The 21,536-nt window shown below is 42.5% G+C and overlaps 1 long non-coding RNA gene across 2 annotated transcripts in view; it reads right to left on the bottom strand.

Moving 5' to 3' along the window:
* Positions 1–468: 468 nt before the first annotated feature.
* LOC119477557 overlaps positions 469–21,536 on the bottom strand; it is a 31,252-nt gene continuing 10,184 nt past the window's right edge. The window contains exons 2-4 of one of the 2 annotated variants that reach the window (XR_005204254.1): positions 4,814–5,008; positions 2,472–2,679; positions 469–602 (exon numbers count right to left, since the gene is read on the bottom strand). This is a non-coding gene — a long non-coding RNA (uncharacterized LOC119477557). The remainder of the gene's footprint in view (positions 603–2,471; positions 2,680–4,813; positions 5,009–21,536) is intronic. The other variant, XR_005204255.1, reaches the window with a different exon arrangement.

The raw sequence follows: 21,536 nt of genomic DNA, 5'->3' as shown, positions 1-21,536 counted from the left end.
GACAGCTGTGAGGGAGTTCAAGTCTGGGTCAGAACGAGACCAAACAACACCCAGCACCCAGCAGACCGGAGCGGTGTCAAGGGCAAGAATCCACAACAGGTGCCCGTCAAGCTCGGATTTGCATGCATTCAGACAGTAGCAGGCACGGGCTCTGCGATGGTGAGCTTCAGCAGTTACAATGGTTTCACTGTTCACTGGGCTCTATGTGATCATTAACACTGACGTTCTGAGACCCCTCCTGCCCTGAAACTCCTAAATGCTCACCATCACACCCTCCTCCTTCTCCACCAGTGTCCTTGCTGGGTGCCACCTCCCCACGTTGAGCTGTGCCGGTATTTAGAAACATAAACTCAGGGGCACACAGGTGGCGTTGTGGCATTCAGAGTGTCTCTTCTCCAGGGAGACTGAGGTGTTGAGGGAGAAGTATCAGATATGTTATGGCAGCAAAGGAGCTAATAATATGATTCACTGTTATTCTGGCCGTCCTGTCATCGTGGGTGTATAACGTGATGATAGAATGAAAAACATTCAAGCAGACTGCACAGTTATGTTGTGTCTGATGCTTTGTTGATTTTATACCCAGGTCTTGAGAGATTTTATAGCTGGAATGACAAGTAAACAAAAACTTGAACTGAACATGGATATGGGTGTAATATTTTAGCAAGTATTTCTTAAGTGCAGTGGTGAAGGCAAGAGCAAATTCACAGGTAAATGTCCTAGCAATAAGTTAATCAAAAGTACATTAATTATCATTAACTTAAAGGCAGAATGAGTAGGATTTGTTGGTTACGGTTAGTTAACACAACATTCACAGTTGACCGGCTCAACGACAACAGAAGTGCACGCCCCCTGTCCTCGGTTATGGTACGTGTCCACATGGGCGTTTTTGGACGAGAGGGATCACCTCGCTTCCCACAAATGCACACATGGTGGCTCGTTTGGAAACTTTCATCTCTAATATTACAAAAATAGTTCACAAACAAATTCAAAATGTGTTTCTGAAAACATTTTATGCAAGAAATAAGCCCTGCAGTTGCTGAATCTGTCTTTATTTTAGATCGACAACGTTTAGTTTAAACGTTTTTTGGGAGTTTCCAGAGGCGGCGAGTTGCGCCGGACGCCCCTGATTTGCTTAAAGTAGCCTAGACCTCAACTTTATGCAAATGAGGAGCGTAGCCTCCGTCCTTTCCACGCGTCCCATTCATTGTCTACGTAAGCAGCCATTCAATGCATTCTGGTAGCTTGGCGGTGCAACTGTAGAGACAGACCGTCACGTCACCCGGTCCTCATTTGCATAAAGTTGAGCTCCAGGCTACTTTATGCAAATCTGGGGCGTCCGGCGCAACTCACCGCCTCTGGAAACTCCCGAGAAACTTTTAAACTAAGCATTGTGAATCCAAAATAAAGACAGATTCAGCAACTGCATAGCTTATTTCTCGCATAAAATGTTTTCAGAAACACATTTCGATGAACTATTTTTGTGAAATAAGAGATGAAAGTTTCCAAACAAGCCGCCATGTTGGTTCCAGTTTCAAAGCTGGGAGCTGCAGCCGGCGAGGGAAATATTTCGTCCAATCAGGTGTCTTGTGTATAGTGGCAGCGTCATGATAAAAAACGCCCCTGTGGACATGTACTATAAGGGTTAGGGTGCTTGCCAGTGGGTGAAAAGCTCTGTCTGCCTGGCGTTTCGACTTGCTATATTTTTTGTGGCGCTGTTTCCGCCATGTGTCCTTATGATCTGACACCTGGTCACTATGTTTTTATAGAGGTTGACGCCCATTAAACATCCCAAACACAGCAAAATAAGAAAATCCAGGCAGAAGACTGCAGGGTTCAGATACAGACACACACTTCTAGTGGGTCATAAATGATGATTTCTAAAGTGATAATATATTCTATACATTGTTTTTTTTGTGTGTTTTTTTTTAGGAAAATCCAACTCATACTGCCTTTAACTGGCATTTTTATGTAGCAGCTGGTTGCAGTTCTGTCTCCGTCCACAAGAGGATTCATAACACAAATTATCTGATGATGCATAAAATATGGTTTGTCATGTTTAACAACCTTAATGAATGTCTGTATTCTACCAGTGTGACACAAAGAGCAAATATTGCTGTTAAACCTGTCAGAGACATTTAGGTATTTTTAGAGACTGCCCTTTTATGAGGGATGAAGTGTTATAAAAGCTCTGATGACTCCCACCCTAATGACTGAAGTCCACACCCTGAAAGCTTGCTGTGAGGTGGTATGCTTTGATCTTATAGGTCCGCTCCCCTCCCCTCTCCAGCTCCTACTAACTCATTATAGAAATCTGTGCCCCACCTTCTGTCTGTTTAATGACGTCTGGAATATTTATCTTTCCCCTGATGGTCATTAAGTCCACATTCCTCCAACGGTGACCTCTGAGGTCAAAACTTTGTTGACATCGCTACTCTGAGTAATGGTTAGCTATGACTTCTCTATTTGCTAACCTTTTGACTCGTGGAACGGACACCTGCAGGACAAAGAGACGGGACAGCAGAGCGCTGGAGGAGTTATTTGGTTTGGGTAGCAGGTGTGTAGGTCTCTGGTGTGCCCTGTAAAGGGTTGGTCATTGAATCCCATCCAAACTCAGCGGGAGTCCACGGTGCTCACCGAGGTGTGAAGTGGCCCGGGCCAGGAGTGGATTATAAACCTGGCCTGTGTTACAATAGAGGTGAGAAACAGCAGGGGCCCAACATTACAGCTCAGCAAACAACACAAATATCCCATGCGTATCCTTAAAGAGGGAGTCTGAATAGAGAGCTGCTGTTTGAAATGGTATACAATTAAACCTCCTGGAGGAAAGAATAAAGGGCACAGTGGTGGTTAAATAGTACTAAAGGCATCAAAAAAACAGCAGGTCATTAAAGACAGGTTAGACTGGTAAACAACACAGGTCAGACAAGGCTGATAACATCACAAAAGCCTATTTGAATTTTCACATGGTCTCGCAAATGTTGTGGAAATGTGGCGTTAAATGATAAGCTTTTGTGGAGCTGATTCTATTGTCAAATAGGCAAAACGCTCGTTTAAAGTGTCTCAGGTGTTGTTTTTTGGCCTCAAAATTACACAAGGAAACAGAAAAGTACTGATCTTAGGTCAACATTTCAGTAAAATTTCAGTAAAACATAAAACCTTATCATAGTGATAAAGATAATATGACATAAGATCAACTTTATTGATCCCATGCAGGGGAATTTAGAATAATAAGATGCATAGTATAAGGGCTGCAAATAACATTTATTTTCATTGTTGATTATTTTCTCAATTAATCAGTTAGTTATTTGGTCTATGAAATGGTGGAAAATGTCAATCAATGTTTCCAAAGCCAAAGATGACGTCCTCAAATGTCTCGTTTTGTCCACAACTCAAAGATATTCAGTTTACTGTCATAGAGGAGTAAAGAAACAGAAAATATTCATATTTAAGAAGCTGGAATCAGAGAATTTTTACTTCTCTTTCTTAAATAACAGATTAATCAATTACAAAAATAGTTGGCGATTAATTTAATAGTTGACAACTAATTAATTGATTAATTGATTAATCGTCGCAGCTCTACATAGTATAGAGTAACTTTACATAAGTAACTTTAAAAACTAGAATACTATGTACTAGGGGTTTCACGACATACCGGTATGGACAATAACCGTGATATTTTTCATGTTAATAATACCCAAATGATCATGTTGTGTAAATAATCCATTACAGTCTCTCATTCATTCACCAAAAAAGAGACAAAACGCACAATAAACAAAGATGGATTTGACTAATAGTATTTTTTTTTAAATGTATTATAGATAATATCGTTATCATGAATTCTTTGGCCACAATAATTGCGTAGTGAAAATCTGATGTTGTGACAGGCCTACTATATACACCATGAGCATCTACAATACATAAAATGTGCTCAGATTATGAAATATAATTAATAATTAGGGATCCTAAAGAGCTTTTTTACCTCACAAAAATATTACAGCATAAACAATGATTTATTTATTTATTTATTTTTCGCTAGAAAGGCCAAATCAAACCTTATGGCAGGCCAACTTTGGCCCGCTGGCCCCACTTTGGACAACTTGCTATATATGCAAACGTATTTTGATACAAAAATAGTCAAATAAAGTTAGGAGACAAGGAAGTTGCCATAAAAAAATGAGCAGATTGTTTTCCTGTTTTACTACAACTTGGTCGATAGATCAAAAAGAGTTGAATGTCACTGAGTTTTTGTGGTAGATATTGAAGTTAATAAGACAAAATACAATTATGTGGTGGTGAGAATGAACCAAAACAGTAAAGAAAAAAAGAGAGTATAATGAGCCAAAAGCTGTTAAAATGTTCCGCTGGGTGATAACTCTCTGTGCGTTTGTCACTACAAGCAACACCTTTTACATTACACGCAGTCATTTGATCCGTTGTTAATATAAAAATATTGACTTTAATTTAGAAACTGTACACCGAGCACTGCCTTCAGTAAGATGTCAAATACGGCTCGACTCTAAAGACATGACGTAAATGGGGCGTTGATTTTGTTGACCCATAACATTTTTGTGGGATGGCTCACATTCAAATGAGGTTTAAATTCCAGGTCACACACCTGCTATAAATGCCTGAATATGAAGTTATTTTTGGTGTGGTAACTTAAAGCGTTCTGCTTGTCACCGCCCTTTTTCAGATCTTTATTTTACTTTCCAGTGACGCCACAAGGTCAGCAGGTTCTCTCAGGTTTGTAGAGTGATGCACAAACTGTAACAGAACTATACTGGGATAATTAGTCTTGAGATGACACATTTACCTGTCACACCCTCCGTTCTCCTCTGACGCGATCCAAACGAGGCATCTGCGGGACGTCGTCCAGGGTGAGTATATTCGGGGAGTGTTGGGACACGTACAAAGGGCAGTGATGGCATGGCCGGCATGCTTCGGCGGATTTCATGAGCGTCAGCTGGCGATGGCATCAGATGGTGTAATAACATGACAGAGGTCAATCCTCGCAGTGGAGACACATGATGAAGATTAGAGCAGTGGCCTAATGGGGTGGGGTGAGTTTGTGAGGTGGTTTATGTGCATCTGTGCGCTGCCGTAAATTGTAAATAAGGTTTGTGAGACATTATTTATAAGGGACTTGTGTTATTGAGGCCCTTTAACATACCATGGAGGGAGAAAAGTACACTTCAGGGGGCCTATTTTGTCTTTATTAGATATAGCCAACAGTAGAGAGATGACAGGGAATGAGGGATGACATGCAACAAAGGTCCCCGGCCAGATGGGAACAGGTACGCAGCGGCTCATAGTCGGCACCCAAACAGCCGGAAAAGTACATTTTTATATAAAAAAAAAGAAAAGTTATATTGATTAGATGTTTATTTGTGATCCTGTCACTGAATGTTTTAAAGCAAATGTGACCACGCACTACGTGGAGGACTCAGAAGTGACATTAAAGGGTCAGTTCACCCAAATTTGAAATTAGAATTTACTAGGGACTACTCTCTGACTAATCTAAATCTGTCCCTGGATTATCCAGAGTGACGGACCGGGTGACACACCACGTTCACATTCCAACTCGTCACATATTGCCGATTTGTCATGCTCCTTGAGGTCACTATATGTTCGTCATCAAAACCACTATAGTTAGGTTAGGAAAGGAATACATGGTTGGGCTTAAAACTACTACTGTACAGTGAAAATGACACTGAACATTGTGAACATGGGACATGAACAGAGGTCTCCTGGATGAAAGTCTTGTGTTTGTTGGACCCATCCACCTCCCCTCACGGGAGCCCTATGTGTCTCCTTCGCGCTTTAAACTATGTCACAGGTTTACTGGTGCCGCGGAGGGGTTTACATTGTAGTTAATGGAAAGCCTGGTGGTAAGGGATGCCTCGTGCAGCAGGATCGTGACAAAGCGTCGGTATTTGACGCCCTGGGCTGTAACTAAAGTTGGTAAAGTCATAAAGCTTCAGCAAATGTCACCAAAATGAGAAAAAAGGCCAGGCGTTGTCAGGCACTTTTCCGCTCTGAGTTGAAAAGGAAAAACACTTCACTCTCATTGAAAACAAATACAAAAAGCTGCCCCAGGCTGTTGAAAGCGCTCTGTCTGATCGGGTCCTAATAATGACACTATATCTGGACTGAGATGTTTCTGCTGAATTTTTCAAATGTCATTTTTTCTCTAGTTTATGCACCAAAAACAAAATATCATTGACCTCTATTGTATCGTGGTGGAGGCAGAAATCTCAGAGACTGATTACTCAAAACCAAATGGCTAAATACCATTCAGATGCAGCAACATTGTCAATCAGCATTTTCTGTGAGAGCATCAAACCTTATTATATTATATTCTACCTATGTAATAAATGTAAATAAGGAACTACACTGCATGCAATATCTTTTAAAACAAAAACATTTAAGTTATGGTTAAAATCTACTCAGATGCACTCATGAATGATCTGGTGTTTTTACAGATTGATTGATTTAGTTATTAGCTGTTGAGCTAACCCTGGCATGTTTTTACATTGATGTTATTAAAATTTGAATGCGCGTTGTCTCCTGTCCTGTAAAGAAAGAGAAACAACAAACTAGAGGCAAGAGAGATGATGTGTTTTAACATTTGGTATCGTTTACATGGATTATATAGCCTACTTTAGATTCTAATATGTGCAAATCGACATGCAAAACAACATAGAAACCGAATCACATTTCTGTCAACATAAAAACACTGATTATAATCCTATCCACACTAACTGAGGCAAATTAATTGTCATTGAAGTAGGCTTTATTTTCTGTCGGTTTTAAAAAGGCATGAAAGACGGAGAGCGCAGACAAACATCCACTCATGCTTCCCTTGATTTCCTACACTCACTCACTCACACACGCCTGCGTGCACATGCACAAAAACAAACACGCTCCCCTTCACCACATTCAACCTCGCTGAGAACAGAGGGGGGAGGGGCGAAGAGAGGATGATGTCACCTCTGTAGACAGCAGCTTAGCCGAGGCTTGAGATAATGGTGACATTTCAGGGGAGGTGATGTCATTCTTCCACTGCTACCTCCCCCCTCCTCCCTTTCTTTCCCCTATACTGTCCTTCCTCCCTCTCTCCTCATCCTCATCATCATCAGTGCAGGTGGCCGGCCAAAGCTCTTTTGAATCGCGGCGCAGAAGAATTAGCTTTTGAATAGGCACTGAGCACGCAGGCAATGTGAACCCAGCCCCCCGTGCTGTGCTCATATGTGAGACTCTTAATGTGTGTGGGTGTGATGTGGGTGTCATGTGTTTGGATGTGGGTGGTATGTGTTTTAATATGTGGGTGTATATGGCTGTGCTTTCTCTCGCCACTGTTTTAACTGGCGTTTTTATGTTGTTAAAGCATTTGTGCGCATCACTTTCAGCATGTGTACGGCCTGCATGTCTATGTACATTTCTGCCCTCCGTCCCAGTTGCCCACTGAGACCAATCAAGCAGAGAGCTGCCAGGCTGCAGGGCTGGTTGGCACCGAGTCCCTCGCTGAGCGCCTCACCCTGAGGATCTGCTCATTTAAGGTTTCCCTGACTTCACACAAACCCTATTTATGTCCAGAAATGCAGTATATTATGTATTATAGTCAGGCTTAAGTGTTTCTATCCGCTCCTCAGCCTTATGCTGGCTGTGAAAATGTGCATGCTGTGGGGGGATTCAAAGAGGATTGAAGACACGTGTGAAAAACCATAATACACCTTCTATATGGTATATACAGTAAAGGCAACTTCCCAGAAAGTTTAATCCGAAGACCGTGCATTTGCATATTATGGAGATTTGGTTTAACCTACTTCAGCACACTGGGCTGATTGCCACAGATAGTGATGCTTCAAAGCCCAAAGGCTGTTGTACCTCTAGTCTCACCGCTGAGCTGGAGGCTGCTCACCGGTAGCAGTATTTTTATCCCTGAAAAACTCACCACTAGTGTGCTGCACTTTCACTCTGCCAAGTTCTGGTACGCCGTCTTTCTTCCCCTGTCGAGAGGACTCAAAAGCAGCGTGTGTGAGCTGTAAACAAGTTCCCACCCCCCACCCACACCGCCACACACACACACATACACTCAGGCTGTATCTGGGCAAAAAGAGCTTTCTGAAACCATAAGCATCTGTCTTATCATATGATTGTTTTTTCATATGTCACACACTTGAATCACGAGGGCACAGAAGGCTTCCCTTCACACCTAGAGGAAGTCGACCAGAAACCAGAGCACATGTTGCAACCGTGGAAAGAACAACTGTCCACACGAATGTGTGCAGAATATGAACATGAGCAATAACAAGGCAGCATGGCAGCTAAACACAGCGGAAATGTAACACATGGCACGCTGTTATTCACTCCGCGCAACGCACAAACTGTCGCTGTGAAAAATCAGGATGTAGCAGTGTTTTTTTAATTCTGTAGCTGTTATTCCTTTTAGGTGTACCAATTTAAAGGAACAGTGTGCAACATTTCAGGGGATGTATTAGCAGAAATGGAATAAAATATTCATAACTATGTTTTCATTAGTGTATAATCACCTGAAACTAAGAATCGTTGTGTTTTCGTTAGCTTAGAATGAGTCCTTCATATCTACATAGGGAGCGGGTCCTCTTCACGGAGTCTGACATGTTGCTCCACCATGTTTCTACAGTAGCCCAGAACGGACAAACCAAACACTGGTTCTAGAGAGAGCCTTTCATGTTTTAATGTTACCTGAAGGTCACCGTAGTTCTCCGACACACTTGAGAAACTGCGGTAACGTGAGTTGCAGAGTGCAAAACCGTGGTACTGCCAGCCACCATCTGACTTCCATTGCTCCTAAAGTAGTGTTATTATGGTAAAGCCGTCAACACATAATCAGCGGTAAAATCGCTAATGCCATTGTTTTCCTATGAGGACAACGGTGCCGCCCGACGAGGCAGAATCGCTACTCTTGGCGTGGAACACCGCTCAAAATCGCCACCGAGCCCTGCGCTCAAAGTTCCAATTATTTCAACTTTGACCTAGGTTGTCTCTGACCTTCAAAGAGCAACCAATGACAACAGCTTCAACTGTTGTTGTTGCCTATAAACAGTGAATGGCGTTCCTTGCGCTCATTTTATATTGATATTTTACATATTAGACATTTAACCTGCTGCCTCTACAAAGCTCCACGACAGATTAAGGATGGCCTCTAAGCGAGGCTTACGACGTTACCACGGCAGTTCCCGCAGTCTTGGAAATGGAGGAGTGAGCGGAGGGGTACTCAGTTGGTTGCAATCTGCAACCACACCACTAGATGCCACCAAATCCTATACACTGCACCTTTAAGACTGGATACATTCAACATCAACATTCAACAAGTTTTTAATTAAAGTTATAGTAAACATTTGACTTTAATACGGAATATCTCTGGGAATATTAACATGCTTTTAATGTATTTTAAAGAAAACATGTTGTAAAATAAAATATGTTACATAACAATGATATAATGATGAAGAAAACATGGAGCGCTGCACTGGGTCAGGAAACTCAGTGTTGGAAATGTTGAAGTAAAAAAAGGATATAGTGATATTTGGTTTTAGCCAATGACAGACTAAATGTTAAGCAACAAAGCTGCAGGATTTCTTCACAGCAGACTGTTATTTTCAGTTTTTAATGGATACATGCTTACGTGATGTGTCAAAAGGCTCAAGTGTGTTCAGTTAAATCATGTTTGGCAAATCAAACACACCCACTCTCACTCATGCGTTATTTTCTCATCTCATTTGACCTGGTTTTAAGATTTCTCACCACTATAGAGAGAGCTGCACCTGTACATAGCGAGAGATACAAGTCAATTACCGAATGATGACATGCCATGTGATGTTTACATGCTAGCTAGTCATGTCGACTGATGAAAAGGCTTTCCATCTTCAAGCTGATCGCTAAAAAAAGGTGAAAATATTTACTATATCCGAGTGAAAGGAGGTTGATTTTACCAAGTGCTGACAGAATGTGAGGGTTAAAACCATTCAGCATGAAGAGCTAAGAGGTTGCTGATGTGCGTGCAACAGCTTTTTTTTTTTATATTACGAGTACTTCCACCTCATTGTGTCTCCCCGGGGAGCCTTTTTCAATCCTGCGATGCAAAGTTAAGTTGATATACATCATTTTCACTTTGATTGCCTCACCTGATGTGTGAAAATTGTGTTGGGGACCAACGGGATGGAGCATCAATTATTGAAACTTTAATATACTGTGTGCGCTCTTGAGGTATGTACGATAAATCATTCATATCTCGGTGGCTTTTGACATATAGAGACTTACATTTTAATGGCCTTGAACCTCGTCTGTCACAAACACACACACGCACACTCACATTTGACCGAGGAAATGCAAGATATGTGATGGGAAGTTGTTTTAATTTGCCAAAACAACAAACAGGTGCACTTGCACATGAATTACCAAGCGCCCCCTGTTTGGTAAACATACACTCAGATGTAATGACAGATGGCATTCTCAATACAGGAACATTCATCTGTGATACACTGGTAATCATGAGCCAATGGTCCCCCAGGACGCCGTGCTGTCAGGCTGATGGACTCATTAGACACGCATCAATGTCTGTACAGGAGTGGGCCTGTTTCTATCACCCCTGGGCTGTTTGTGACACAGTTTCTCCTTGCTGGATGGATAGTAGAAACACTAATTAAGATGTAGAGACATTCTCCGGCACCTGAAGTGTCACTGAGGTACCTACAGTAATACTAAATGCTCTCAGGGTTCCTGTGCTTAGTTCCTCATTAATAAGTTGCAGCGCAGGTACAGAGCTGCTGGGGAAACGTTCTCAGGAACAGAAACAAATTTGGTACCGCTCTCTAATAACTATTGGCTTTATTAAATCATTTGTTCATGTTTTTTAGATCAGCAGTAAGACATTCAACAGATTCTCCTCCTCTTTTTCATTGGCCCTTTAATTCACCTTGAGTGAGGTGATCATTAACAAAGGGCCATGAGTTTCTAGCCATATAATAAGTCATCAGGGCAGGCCTGCAGTTGTAAATGTTTTTACTGTCAATAAATAAATAAAAAGATTTTGGTTGAGTTGCTTAAGTGGTCAAACATTCAGTTAATTTCTAAAAATACAAAGCAAGTTATGCAAGAGGGGGATATACACCTGTCAAATGGATTTTTTTTACAATCTGGCAACCCAAATACTTTTTTTTACAGTAGTTTTTGTGGTATTTGTGCCTTTTTTGGGGGATAGTGACGTTGACAAGATGACAGCAAATGAGGGGAGAGAGAGGAAGGATGACATGCAACAACGGTCTATTACATGCTCAACATTTTAATGTGCTATCTTGAGCTAATTGCGGGCTCCCGTTCATTCCTATGAGAGTTGCTCAGTGGCGCATGAAGCCAAAATGGCTCGACTGCCGAGTGATAAAGTACCCGGATCATCCGCCAATCTTCCGCAGTCATTGGGCCCTTATAGCAGGCGCAGTAGGGTTTCCTTTAACCCCGCCTCCCAGCCCTCATTCACATGAACGGAGGAAGGAAAATAACTCTGGATTCAGCTATTAGTGCATTTTACAACTTTTAGGACCTAATGATTTAAATAAGGGCTATTCAAGTGTTCATACTGGGGAGTTGATTTACCTGAGATACAGATGTCTCTTTCCCAATGTAAGTCTATGGGAAAAAGTACTTTTGGGCCCAAAGGCATCACGTGATGGACATGGAAATTATAATTCCACCTTTAGCTAAGTTAACTGGTTGCTGGCAGTAGCTTCATATTTATTGTACAGATGTGAGAGTGGTATCAATCTCATTTAACTCTTGGCAAAAAAAGCGAAAAAGTATATTTCCCTAAATGTGAAACTATTCCTTTAACTCAAGATCCACTTATTTGAAGGTGGATTTCCCACATCTTTCCAGTCATCAAAAGCTAGTTAGCAGACCTTGAGTTAAGATTATTTTGTCAAACTACTGTTCCCAAGTTCAAGAATGAACTACATTCAAAACTGTTTTGATTAAACATTTCTGGTATACTCTGATTGGTAAGACATTAGTGGCTTAGCTGTAGTAGTTAAAATTGAATTAGAGTCTGTTCTGATCTGATTTAATCAAAAATAGTGTCAAACTAACAAGGTTGCAGAGCCAGCATATTAGCAGGCTGTCGTCATACTCATTCCTGAGGTGGATTTCCCCTCATCAGGCTGACAACATGCAACAGGAATGTTGTGGTGCCTTGTTTTAGGCCCTTTGCATCTCTGACGCTCTTTGATGGCCATCTGGGGCCGTGGACTTTCCTGTGAACCCTCCCGACAGTGCACACGGGTGATGTTTATGAACTGCAGGTGGCTCCTGAGGGGTCACAGAGGCCCCAGAGGGAGACCACAGAAGAGCTGCTTATGGGATGACATCACTTGATCCTAACATGTCGACGCCTCGGTCACCACAGGAGCAGGAGCGGAGGCTGTGCACTGAAATGTGCGTGGGAGGTGATCCTGATGTCATTGTTTGCCTCCGCTGCCGCCCCAAAGTCCTGTCCACCCACCTAAAAGAGGGGCGAAAGTTTTTGCAGCTATTTTTGTCCACCTGCGTGCCTCTCCCTCGACTTTCTACTGAGCAAACATTCACTTCCTCTGCTAAATCAGGGCGAGAGCTTCAAAGCAATTGCTCTAAAAAAAAAAATCCCAGTCTGACAACATGTAGGGATTTTCAGGGAAAAAGAAGTCAGCTTGTAGATGTTGTGGTCGTCTTTTAAGTTCAGTCTGGTCAGATGAGCTTCACTTCTGGGAATGTAGCTGCCCTGAAAGAGCTGTAGGACTAAAAATATAAAACCAATGCTAAAAATAACCCCACAAGATCACTTTGAAACTATAGTCAAGAAATGAGAAGGATTATGAATGAACTATTTTTGGGGTTTGCTAATGAACGCTACAAGAAAAGCTGACTTGTTGGTTAAAGATGGCAGACATCATCTGTTTTAATGAGGTACTTATAGCAGGTACTGTAATTAGCCCCTGAAAGTGCAAGACATTTTCTCACTTCCTCACAAGAATGTGTGATGGAAATGAAAAGACCATAGCTTGTCATTACCTCTGTTGTATGATGATGACTCGCTATAGATAGAAGTAATGACGGTGTACACTTGTGCTTACATCTGCTCAATATGAGGGATCAAAAGTTGTTTGGTCAACCCGTTCTCACTCCCAACTAGTCAAATACCACCGTTTGGTCAGTGCCCCTCAGCATTGGAAACCGACGTACGCAAGTACTCTTTAGCCACAGTATGTGACGAACTGTGCTTTTATCTAACTCCAATGTAAACCAACCTGCGGCGTTATTCGACGGTCGGAGCTGGTGACGTAGAATTAATAGCGTGAGAGTCCGCTAAGGGCGGACGTAAGGGTCAAACAAACACAGGACTTTCAACCCGGAGACCAGTGTTGGTGTCCCTTGTGAAACTAAGTCCTGTGAGTTGCTAGTCAATGAAGTTAACGTCAACCACGACCGTTTCCTAACCCTACCTAAGTTGTTGTGTTGCTTAAACCTAACTTCCTTTGAAAACGGAAGTTTATTTTGGAAGGACTCTATGCATGTATTGAGCGTATATTGACACGCCGTTCCTGGTCTGTCGAAAAGTAACGCAAAAGGGGTACCCCGTGCGTCGGCCTCCGATGCCGAGGGGCACTGACCAAGTGGCAGTATTTGACGAGTTGGGAGTGAGAATGTGTTCGTTTGGTTTGTCCATTTTTGCAGATTTGTGAGAAACTAGATGGGGCCCAGGGTTTCTGATCTCATCCTACGCCAGAGGGGACAGTCACACAAAGAAGGTCAAAGGTCATATGACGTGACCTCAGCGCTCCAAATCCTTCTTCATTAGTTAAACCATACTTGTGTACTTAAGTCGTGGACTTACATGCATCAAAGGAGGCTAAATGGACAGCAGGATCTTATATTCAGAAAGAGGTTTCGTGATAAGCTACTTACTGCAACGGTGACCCATGTTTGTTTAATTCTCTATGAAACATTTTACTGGTTTTACTGCAGCTCAGTAACAGCAAGCATCATCTGGATGGCTGTGCATCCCTCCATGGCAACAAGCGAGCCTCAGCTTTGCGTAAAAGACACTGTAATTAAGTGATGGTGTCATCCGTAACATAACCCTTTTCATGGGTTTGTTTACACGACTTCTTTTGATCCCACACCAGTTGTGCTGCCAGACGTGGCGGCGGTGCTTGTAGGGAGGGGCGGGGCACATGCTTATTCAGAGACACTCAGGAGACAAACAACGAACAAAACCATTCACGGAACAGTATGCAAAATGAGCCATGAAGGTTGCAGTGTGAATGCTATACTGAAACCAAGCGAGTGTAATGCTGTTTTTTCGGTGTTAATGTGCCGTGTGGCATGAACCGGCTTGATGTGGATAAGAGACAAAATGGCTCTCGGGTGTTATTTATTTTATGACATGCATAGAATGTATTCATGACATCCAACTCATGATGTTATGTTCTGTAGGACACAGCTCTGACATACACATAAATGCCATTTTGCAGCCACTTTTCCTTGGCAGCCACTTTGCATGAAAATGTGTATGAATAACATGCGCAAAGCATTTAGCGTGCAATACGAATGCCTTCTTGCTTTTAGCGTGTCATTTGTACACCATGTAATCTGTACTGACTGCAATGTAAACGCATCCGTGTAAACATGCCACGCTCAGAGGTAGTGAGGTAAGTGTGGCGGGTGGGGAGGTGGATGGGTCCAACAAACACAGGATTTTTAACCAGGAGACCGGTTTTCGCAACCCAGTCGCCAGAAAAAAAGGTTGCCATTGGACATTTCTGCAAACCACGGATACGTTGAATGGCGACGTTTCTGAACCAGTAGTGCTGATGCGTGCCATACAAAAGACACGTGAAAAGCGGCTTACAGATGACACGCGAATAGCCTAAAATGCGTCCTAATGACATGCTGAATGTCTGTGTAATGTGCTATTTATACGCCTTTCTGTTAGACCAGGTTGTCTTTTAGATACAGTAGATCGGTTCAACCGTTCACACTCTCTTACTGTATCTTCACTTTTGCCTAATTTTTGAGGATGTAAAAGCAACCATGCATTATGTTGTTTTTGTGAAATTTAAATCTTAATGATAACATTGAGGGACATAGAAAGTCCCCAAAACTCCTTTTTTTTCTAATGGCAACCACATAGGAAATGAGGTCATCTCCTCTGCCGAGTCACTGTACCGGCTACTGAACACATGACATCATTGTGGGTTTGGTTACGCTTGGTTCCCCTTTGGTGTGTGTTTGAGATAATTAGGTCTTTGTGATGTCACTAAGGTCATGGACAAACTGAAATACAGGGACAAAAAACTCCTCAATATATGTTTAATGTATTCTAAATTATGATATGATGACTTATTGATGCTCCTGTGACTGTTTATTCACAGCTGTATCTCTGCGTTCAATGGCAAATGCCTGTTAAACAATCACAGGTAGCTATCTAGTTTTTCCGTATGTGACTCATATTGTTCTTGTAATCTTTTGTCTGCTGGAAAAAAAACTTTCTCCATCACAGTTTTTTGCTTCAGAGACAGCTCTACCCATCTCCCAGTCCTTGTAGCACACAAGACACAGTGAAATGTATTTCCAGAGCTGTTCCCTGTGTCCTTAATGCACCCAGATCTGTGCTTCCATTCCTTCACTGCTAAAAAGCGGAGGCAGTCATGCTGACAGTCGCCTCTCTTCAAAGCCTCTTTAATGGCACGTCAATTCCTGCTTCCCCTGGGACGCTGACTGAGGGAAGATGAGGAGGCTGACTGTGACTGCTGGCGATGGAGGACCAGCCAGCTGCAGCTCGTATCCACTATGCCAAAATCTACTCATCCTCTCTCAAGTAGGCAGAGACATATTCGCCTTTCTGAACTCCTGGATTTAAGGCATAGCTGTGAGCTGTCACAATGCTGTCTGAGTGTGTGTGAGCGCTCCTGGATGATCGTTTGATCCGCACAAAAATGCTCTGGGCACAAGACAATGTCTCCAGCCATTATACTGCTAGTTAGGTGTCTATCTGGTATATTCTATTATTAACTAGGCAGAGGGGAAATCTCTCACAATTAAAAAATATCTGCCATGGGAACATCTTCATAAATATTAAATGCCATTTCTTGAAAATCCAAAGACAGGTCCTGAACACAGCTCATCATCATCATATTTTATGCTCAAGCTTTGAACAAGTGGCGTCCTCTTTTGACTACATTGATCTTTAGCTTTTATTAATGTATGTCCCCCCACTCTGTGTCTCTCAGATATGGCATGGCCTGAGGTGAAGTAGCCAAACTAGCGGTGTGGACCACTTTGGTCCAGACTGAAAAACATCTTAAAAACATTGTGAGGTTTGGTACATTCATTCAGGATGAATTGTGATAACTTTGGTGATCCCTTAAAGTCCAACTGAAATTAAATTGCATTTTTTGTCTTATTCAGCATACATATCTGCTCTGTAAATTGTATGTGTTGTGTTCTCCTTTGAGAAAAAAATCTTAAACCAAAAAGGGAAATTAACCCAATATCTGACTACAGTATAGCGGTACTATAGTGGTGAAAAATAACACATTACATTTGTATAGTTCGGTGTTCATCGTTTCAATCGCAACTACTGCAGCTTCCTCGATCGCCATTATCAAAAGTTTGAAATAGGGTTGTGTCTAGAAGGTAACCCGTAAACTGCAGGAATCTGAAAATACTTTGGTTTTAAGCTGGGGACACACCAAGCCGACACCAAAGAACTAGCAGCGACGAAGGCCACAAGCTGGGTCGCCTCACATCACCTTTGTTTTGGCCAACAAGTTGCACTCGAACACAACGCAAAGACTACAACCGACGGACAATTAGCACGGACGTTCTGCGCCTGCATGAGAAGAAACAACTGTCCACACCAGCAGACGGCGGTAGCCTGTATTCGTCATTCAAAAAGGGAAACCGGAAGACCGAGGACGGCGGATATACAAGCCGTTGTTATGATACGTACATGAAACAAAGTGGCGTTTGCTAAGCATTTTCACACCACTCTCACTCACCACTTAGCTTCATTCCAGATGACCATGTCGTTGTGGAAATATCCGTGCATTGGAATGATCAGATGAGATGAAGATGAAAAATGAAAAGAGTGTTTTTCCTCTTGACTTTAATTATTGGCTTGCTTTCCTCACTTTCGTTCATCGAAAGCCCCAAACTATCCGACGGCTGACCGTCGGCTTGGTGTGTCAGGGCCTTTAGACCAAAACAAAACAAGGGAGTATAAACAGGGAAGACTAATGGCAAAATCAGGGGCAGGTGAGTAATTGAGGGCATGTGAGGATAATCAAAGAGGTGGGAAAACACACAAAGACAGGAATAAAACCAAACATGACACGAGGAGTTAGCTTATCAAAATAAAAGGAAACGAAACAAGGAATTTAACAGAAAACCCCAAAACCTAGAAACCAAAATCCTCTAGACAAATTAGAACTATTATAAGCCGCTAAAACATTGCAAGATAGATAGTCTAAAGTATTAACAAAAGGTCTGAGGGCCTCTGGGCACTGAGCCAAACTGTGACACTACTAAACATCAGCATGTTAGCATGCAGGCATTACCATTTAACTCAAAGCACTGCTCTGAGCCTCACAGAGCCACTAACATGTCTGTAGTTGACCCCTGGCCTTGTTAATGTATTAGGGAAGTGTGTGTCAAAGCAATATTTGTAGTGCGGTATAGCTGTTCCTCCCACACACACCGTGAATTCAGAACAACCTATTAATTCCACTGACTGCGAGCTGCAGGAATGTGCTGGTCGTCAAAAGCAGGTGGTCCTGGCCACAGGTGTGTTTGTCAACCTGAAATGGAGCCACATCTGTCGACAAGGAGACCAACACCATCCCGGCACACAGGCTTCTAACATCTGCTGCCCATGTGCTGTTCGCAGCAGTGACAGAAAGCTGTGTAAGGCTCAGTCAGTCACCCAAAAATCAAAAGCCCCTGGGAAAAAAGGAAGGACGCCAGAGACAGTAAAGACAGTAAAATTAATTTGCAGCTCAGTCATGCAGCCTCCTTCTTCCTTAAATTGACCAGAAAATAGAATTGTGAAGCATAAAATTCCTCAGTGGTAACTGGATCATTTCTTAACACAAATACCAGCAAAGCCGCTGCTGAGGGGTACAAAATTGCATTCAGCATATTCTCACATTTGAGGTGTGAAGCGTGGTGGGTGTTAGTTAAAATGCTTTGCACCACCACTCTAGTGTGCACTGACTGAGATATTGGATAATGGCTGTCTAATTAAGACAACCTCAAAATTATTCAGAACATGCCGGCGACTGGCTCGGTTACAGTGTCAGTATCTGCCTTCCTCTGCGAGATATTCTCCGGCTCTTTATTTTCAGGGAGACGGTGGAAATCAGGGCTCACGCTGCGTGCCTGCTTGGCTCGCTCAAGTGCCACCGCTTTAATGTGAGGAGCGCTTGCGACTGACGAAACGGGCAAAGCCTGTCCTCAGATCTTCAGAGGCGCCGGTAGATCAGAGGGCGGCTGTCACACCTCCAGGCAATCTTCAGCAGCAGCGCAGTGGAGATCCTTCAGAGCCGCTGACCCCCCTGAGATCCACCGGGGCTGCCCAGGATGCTGCACCAGTGCGAGAGGTTTCAAAGAAAGGAGCAGATGCTCAATTGATTTCGGTTGCTGTCTCTCTAAACCATGTCAGAGAGGTGATGTTGTGGAATCCTAACCGGTCTTTCATGTCTGCTAATCCAAGAGGGGATAATTGATTTGGTTGATAAATGATTTTTGGGAGAAGTTGCTATGTAGGTCAGACGAGAAGCAATTAAAGCTGCTAAGTTCCCAACATTTGTTTCATTTAAAATTCTCTTTCCACGAGGAGTACATTCAGTTTTTAATTATACCACCACGACAACCATGCAGCTAGTGTGTCAAGATGATAAGGCTAAGCAGCATTTGGAGGATTCATAGCTAAACATTGTGGACTTCTTTTAATATGAATGAATATTGCATATGTTAATCCCTTCCTTGGCATTTCCTGCTAAAGTCATTATTTGCATGATAATACTTTATCCCAAACTAGGAGGAAGTGTGTGTCAGTGTTTAGAGGACGAGAGAAGATTTTGCTGTCTATTCACAGACCTGTCTACCGTCTTTCATTTTTCCTGCCAGTCCTTTCCGGCGACGGTGATGTGCTTAAAATGCTGAACGCACACTGTTTTCACGGAGACAAAAACCTCTACGCTTTACTTCCTGGAATTATTCCTCCTGGCTGTGAAGCCTGGCTTGGTGCTCTGCTGTATCCAATTAGCTTCACACAGACCGCAGAGGCGATCCTCTACAGGCCAAACAAAACAAAAAAATAGTTGAATAGGTCATTTCACGGATGAGCACGGTATACGGCAGATCCCCCCCACCCCCTCCCAAAAAAACCAAAGGATATGTAAATCCCTATAGCTTGGAGGGATGACGTAATGCCAAACATAAAATCTCCAAAATCATGACACATATCGGCTTCTGAGAAGCTGCCAGGCTGGTGAAAGATGGAGGCGCGTATTGAAAGGGAGGATTTACGGGCCCCTAAAACGCAACTCTAAATTAGGTGAGTCATCTGTTGCTCCAGGCCATTTGGAGAGGCCCTCAAGGGTTGTTTGTCTTGAAGTCATCCCCTCTGACATTAATGAGGCCTTGGCAAAGAGAGAAACTAAGATCGCCGACCTTTAACAAGTTAGATAAAGGTCTCACTGCGCAGAAAATAAAAGAGTTCAGCGCTGACCCCAGCAAGGTCTGCAAAATTTCTTGGGTTGCTGACGGTTTCAACTTTGAAGATCAAACCTTCTGATGTCTGATTTGTTTTATGATATAGAACATCTGCTAGGGTTCCTTTAATCTCAACTGTACACGCCATGTAGCTCCCATGAGCTAATATTCATCTTGACAATAAGTATATGTTAGGAACCAACATCTAAGATTTCACAAAAGTACATATCCCTATGAGAGATCCTGCTGTGATTACTGCTAAATGCAGTGTGATCTTTATCTCATGATTCCTCAGGCTACCAAGGACCCAGGGGACGAATAGCAATTCATTTGGGGAACAAAGTCAGCTTCCATCATATACAACAGAGCATGCATACTGACTAACTCAAATGCATTATGCACACCTGCACACACGCAAAATGCAGAAGGGCAAGGCTAACAATAAGGAGTAAAAGTCCCATTTTATCAGGGGACACACTTCACTGAGCTAGCATAAGAAATAGTTCAACCTTCTGGAAAATACACTTAGTCACTTTAATGCCGAGAGTTAGATGAGAAGATCGATACCACTCTCATGTCCGTTCAATATGAAGCTACAGCCAGCAGCTTTTTAGCTTAGCTTGGCAGAAAGACTGGAATCAGGGGGAAACAGCTAGCCTAGCTCTGCCCAAAGGTAACAAAATACACCTACCTCTAAACCACACTAATTAACATGTCATATCTTGATTGTTTGATTTGTACAAAATACCAAAGTGTAAAAACAACACGTCGCGGTTATGTGCCAAACTATTCTTTGGCCAGGAGCAGTATCTTCCTGGAGTCTTGTTGTCACTGCAAGGTTGCCAGGCAACCAGCAGAAACTCAATTAATAAACAAACTAGATATAACATGTATATTAGTGAGCTTGATTGGTGAGGTGCTTCATCTTTCTCATCCAAGAAAGCAAATAAGTGAAGGGCAGTGTGTGACCTCTGGGTCTGAAAAGTGAAGCCAATGCTGAAGTGCCTTAAACTTGCATTCTCTCTAATAGCCAGCAGGGGGCGACTCCTCTGGTTGCAAAAAGAAGTCTCATTGTATAGAACTCTATGAGAAATGACCCTACTTCTCCCTTGATTTATTACCCGAGTAAACATTGTAAACATGAGTTTATGGTCTCAATCACTAGTTTCAAGTCTTCTTCAATACAGCATGATGTTCACTTAGTAAATTATGGTCCCATTTAGAGTCAAATAGACCATAAGGCAGGGGATGCTTTAGGGCGTGGCTACCTTGTGATTGACAGGTCACTAGCGCGGCGTTGTCCGGTCTGGGAGTTTTAAGTGTTTTCATCTTACAACTTTAACCTTTTGCAGTGTGTTTTCAGTTTATGAAAGTTAATTATAACACATTTGGTCACCTAGAAATGTCTTATTCAGTGTTTGGTTGTATTTAGCTCCACCCTCTCATGTAACTTCTGGTTGCCAAAAACCAAGATGGCGACGGCCAAAATGCCGATCTCGTGGCTTCAAAATGGCAGTCCACTTCTTATACAGTCTATGGTATTTTCCAAAATGTGGAACTACTCCTTTAAAAGTCTTGAATTACTCTTAGATGCCAGTCTATCAGGTAGCTAAAACTAATGCCGTGTAAAGTTGTGCTCAGACAGAAAGCAAGTTTTTGCATTGCGTCATTCGTGCAACATTGGCTGCTGGACTGTTTGTGTTTATTCGCCCCAAGCTGCCAATGTACCAACTGTACAGACGTCAGCT

This window comes from Sebastes umbrosus, chromosome 18 (genome assembly GCF_015220745.1).
Source record: "Sebastes umbrosus isolate fSebUmb1 chromosome 18, fSebUmb1.pri, whole genome shotgun sequence".
Classification (NCBI taxonomy): Eukaryota; Metazoa; Chordata; class Actinopteri; order Perciformes; family Sebastidae; genus Sebastes; species Sebastes umbrosus.
This window is presented reverse-complemented; position numbering and strand designations above follow the sequence as displayed.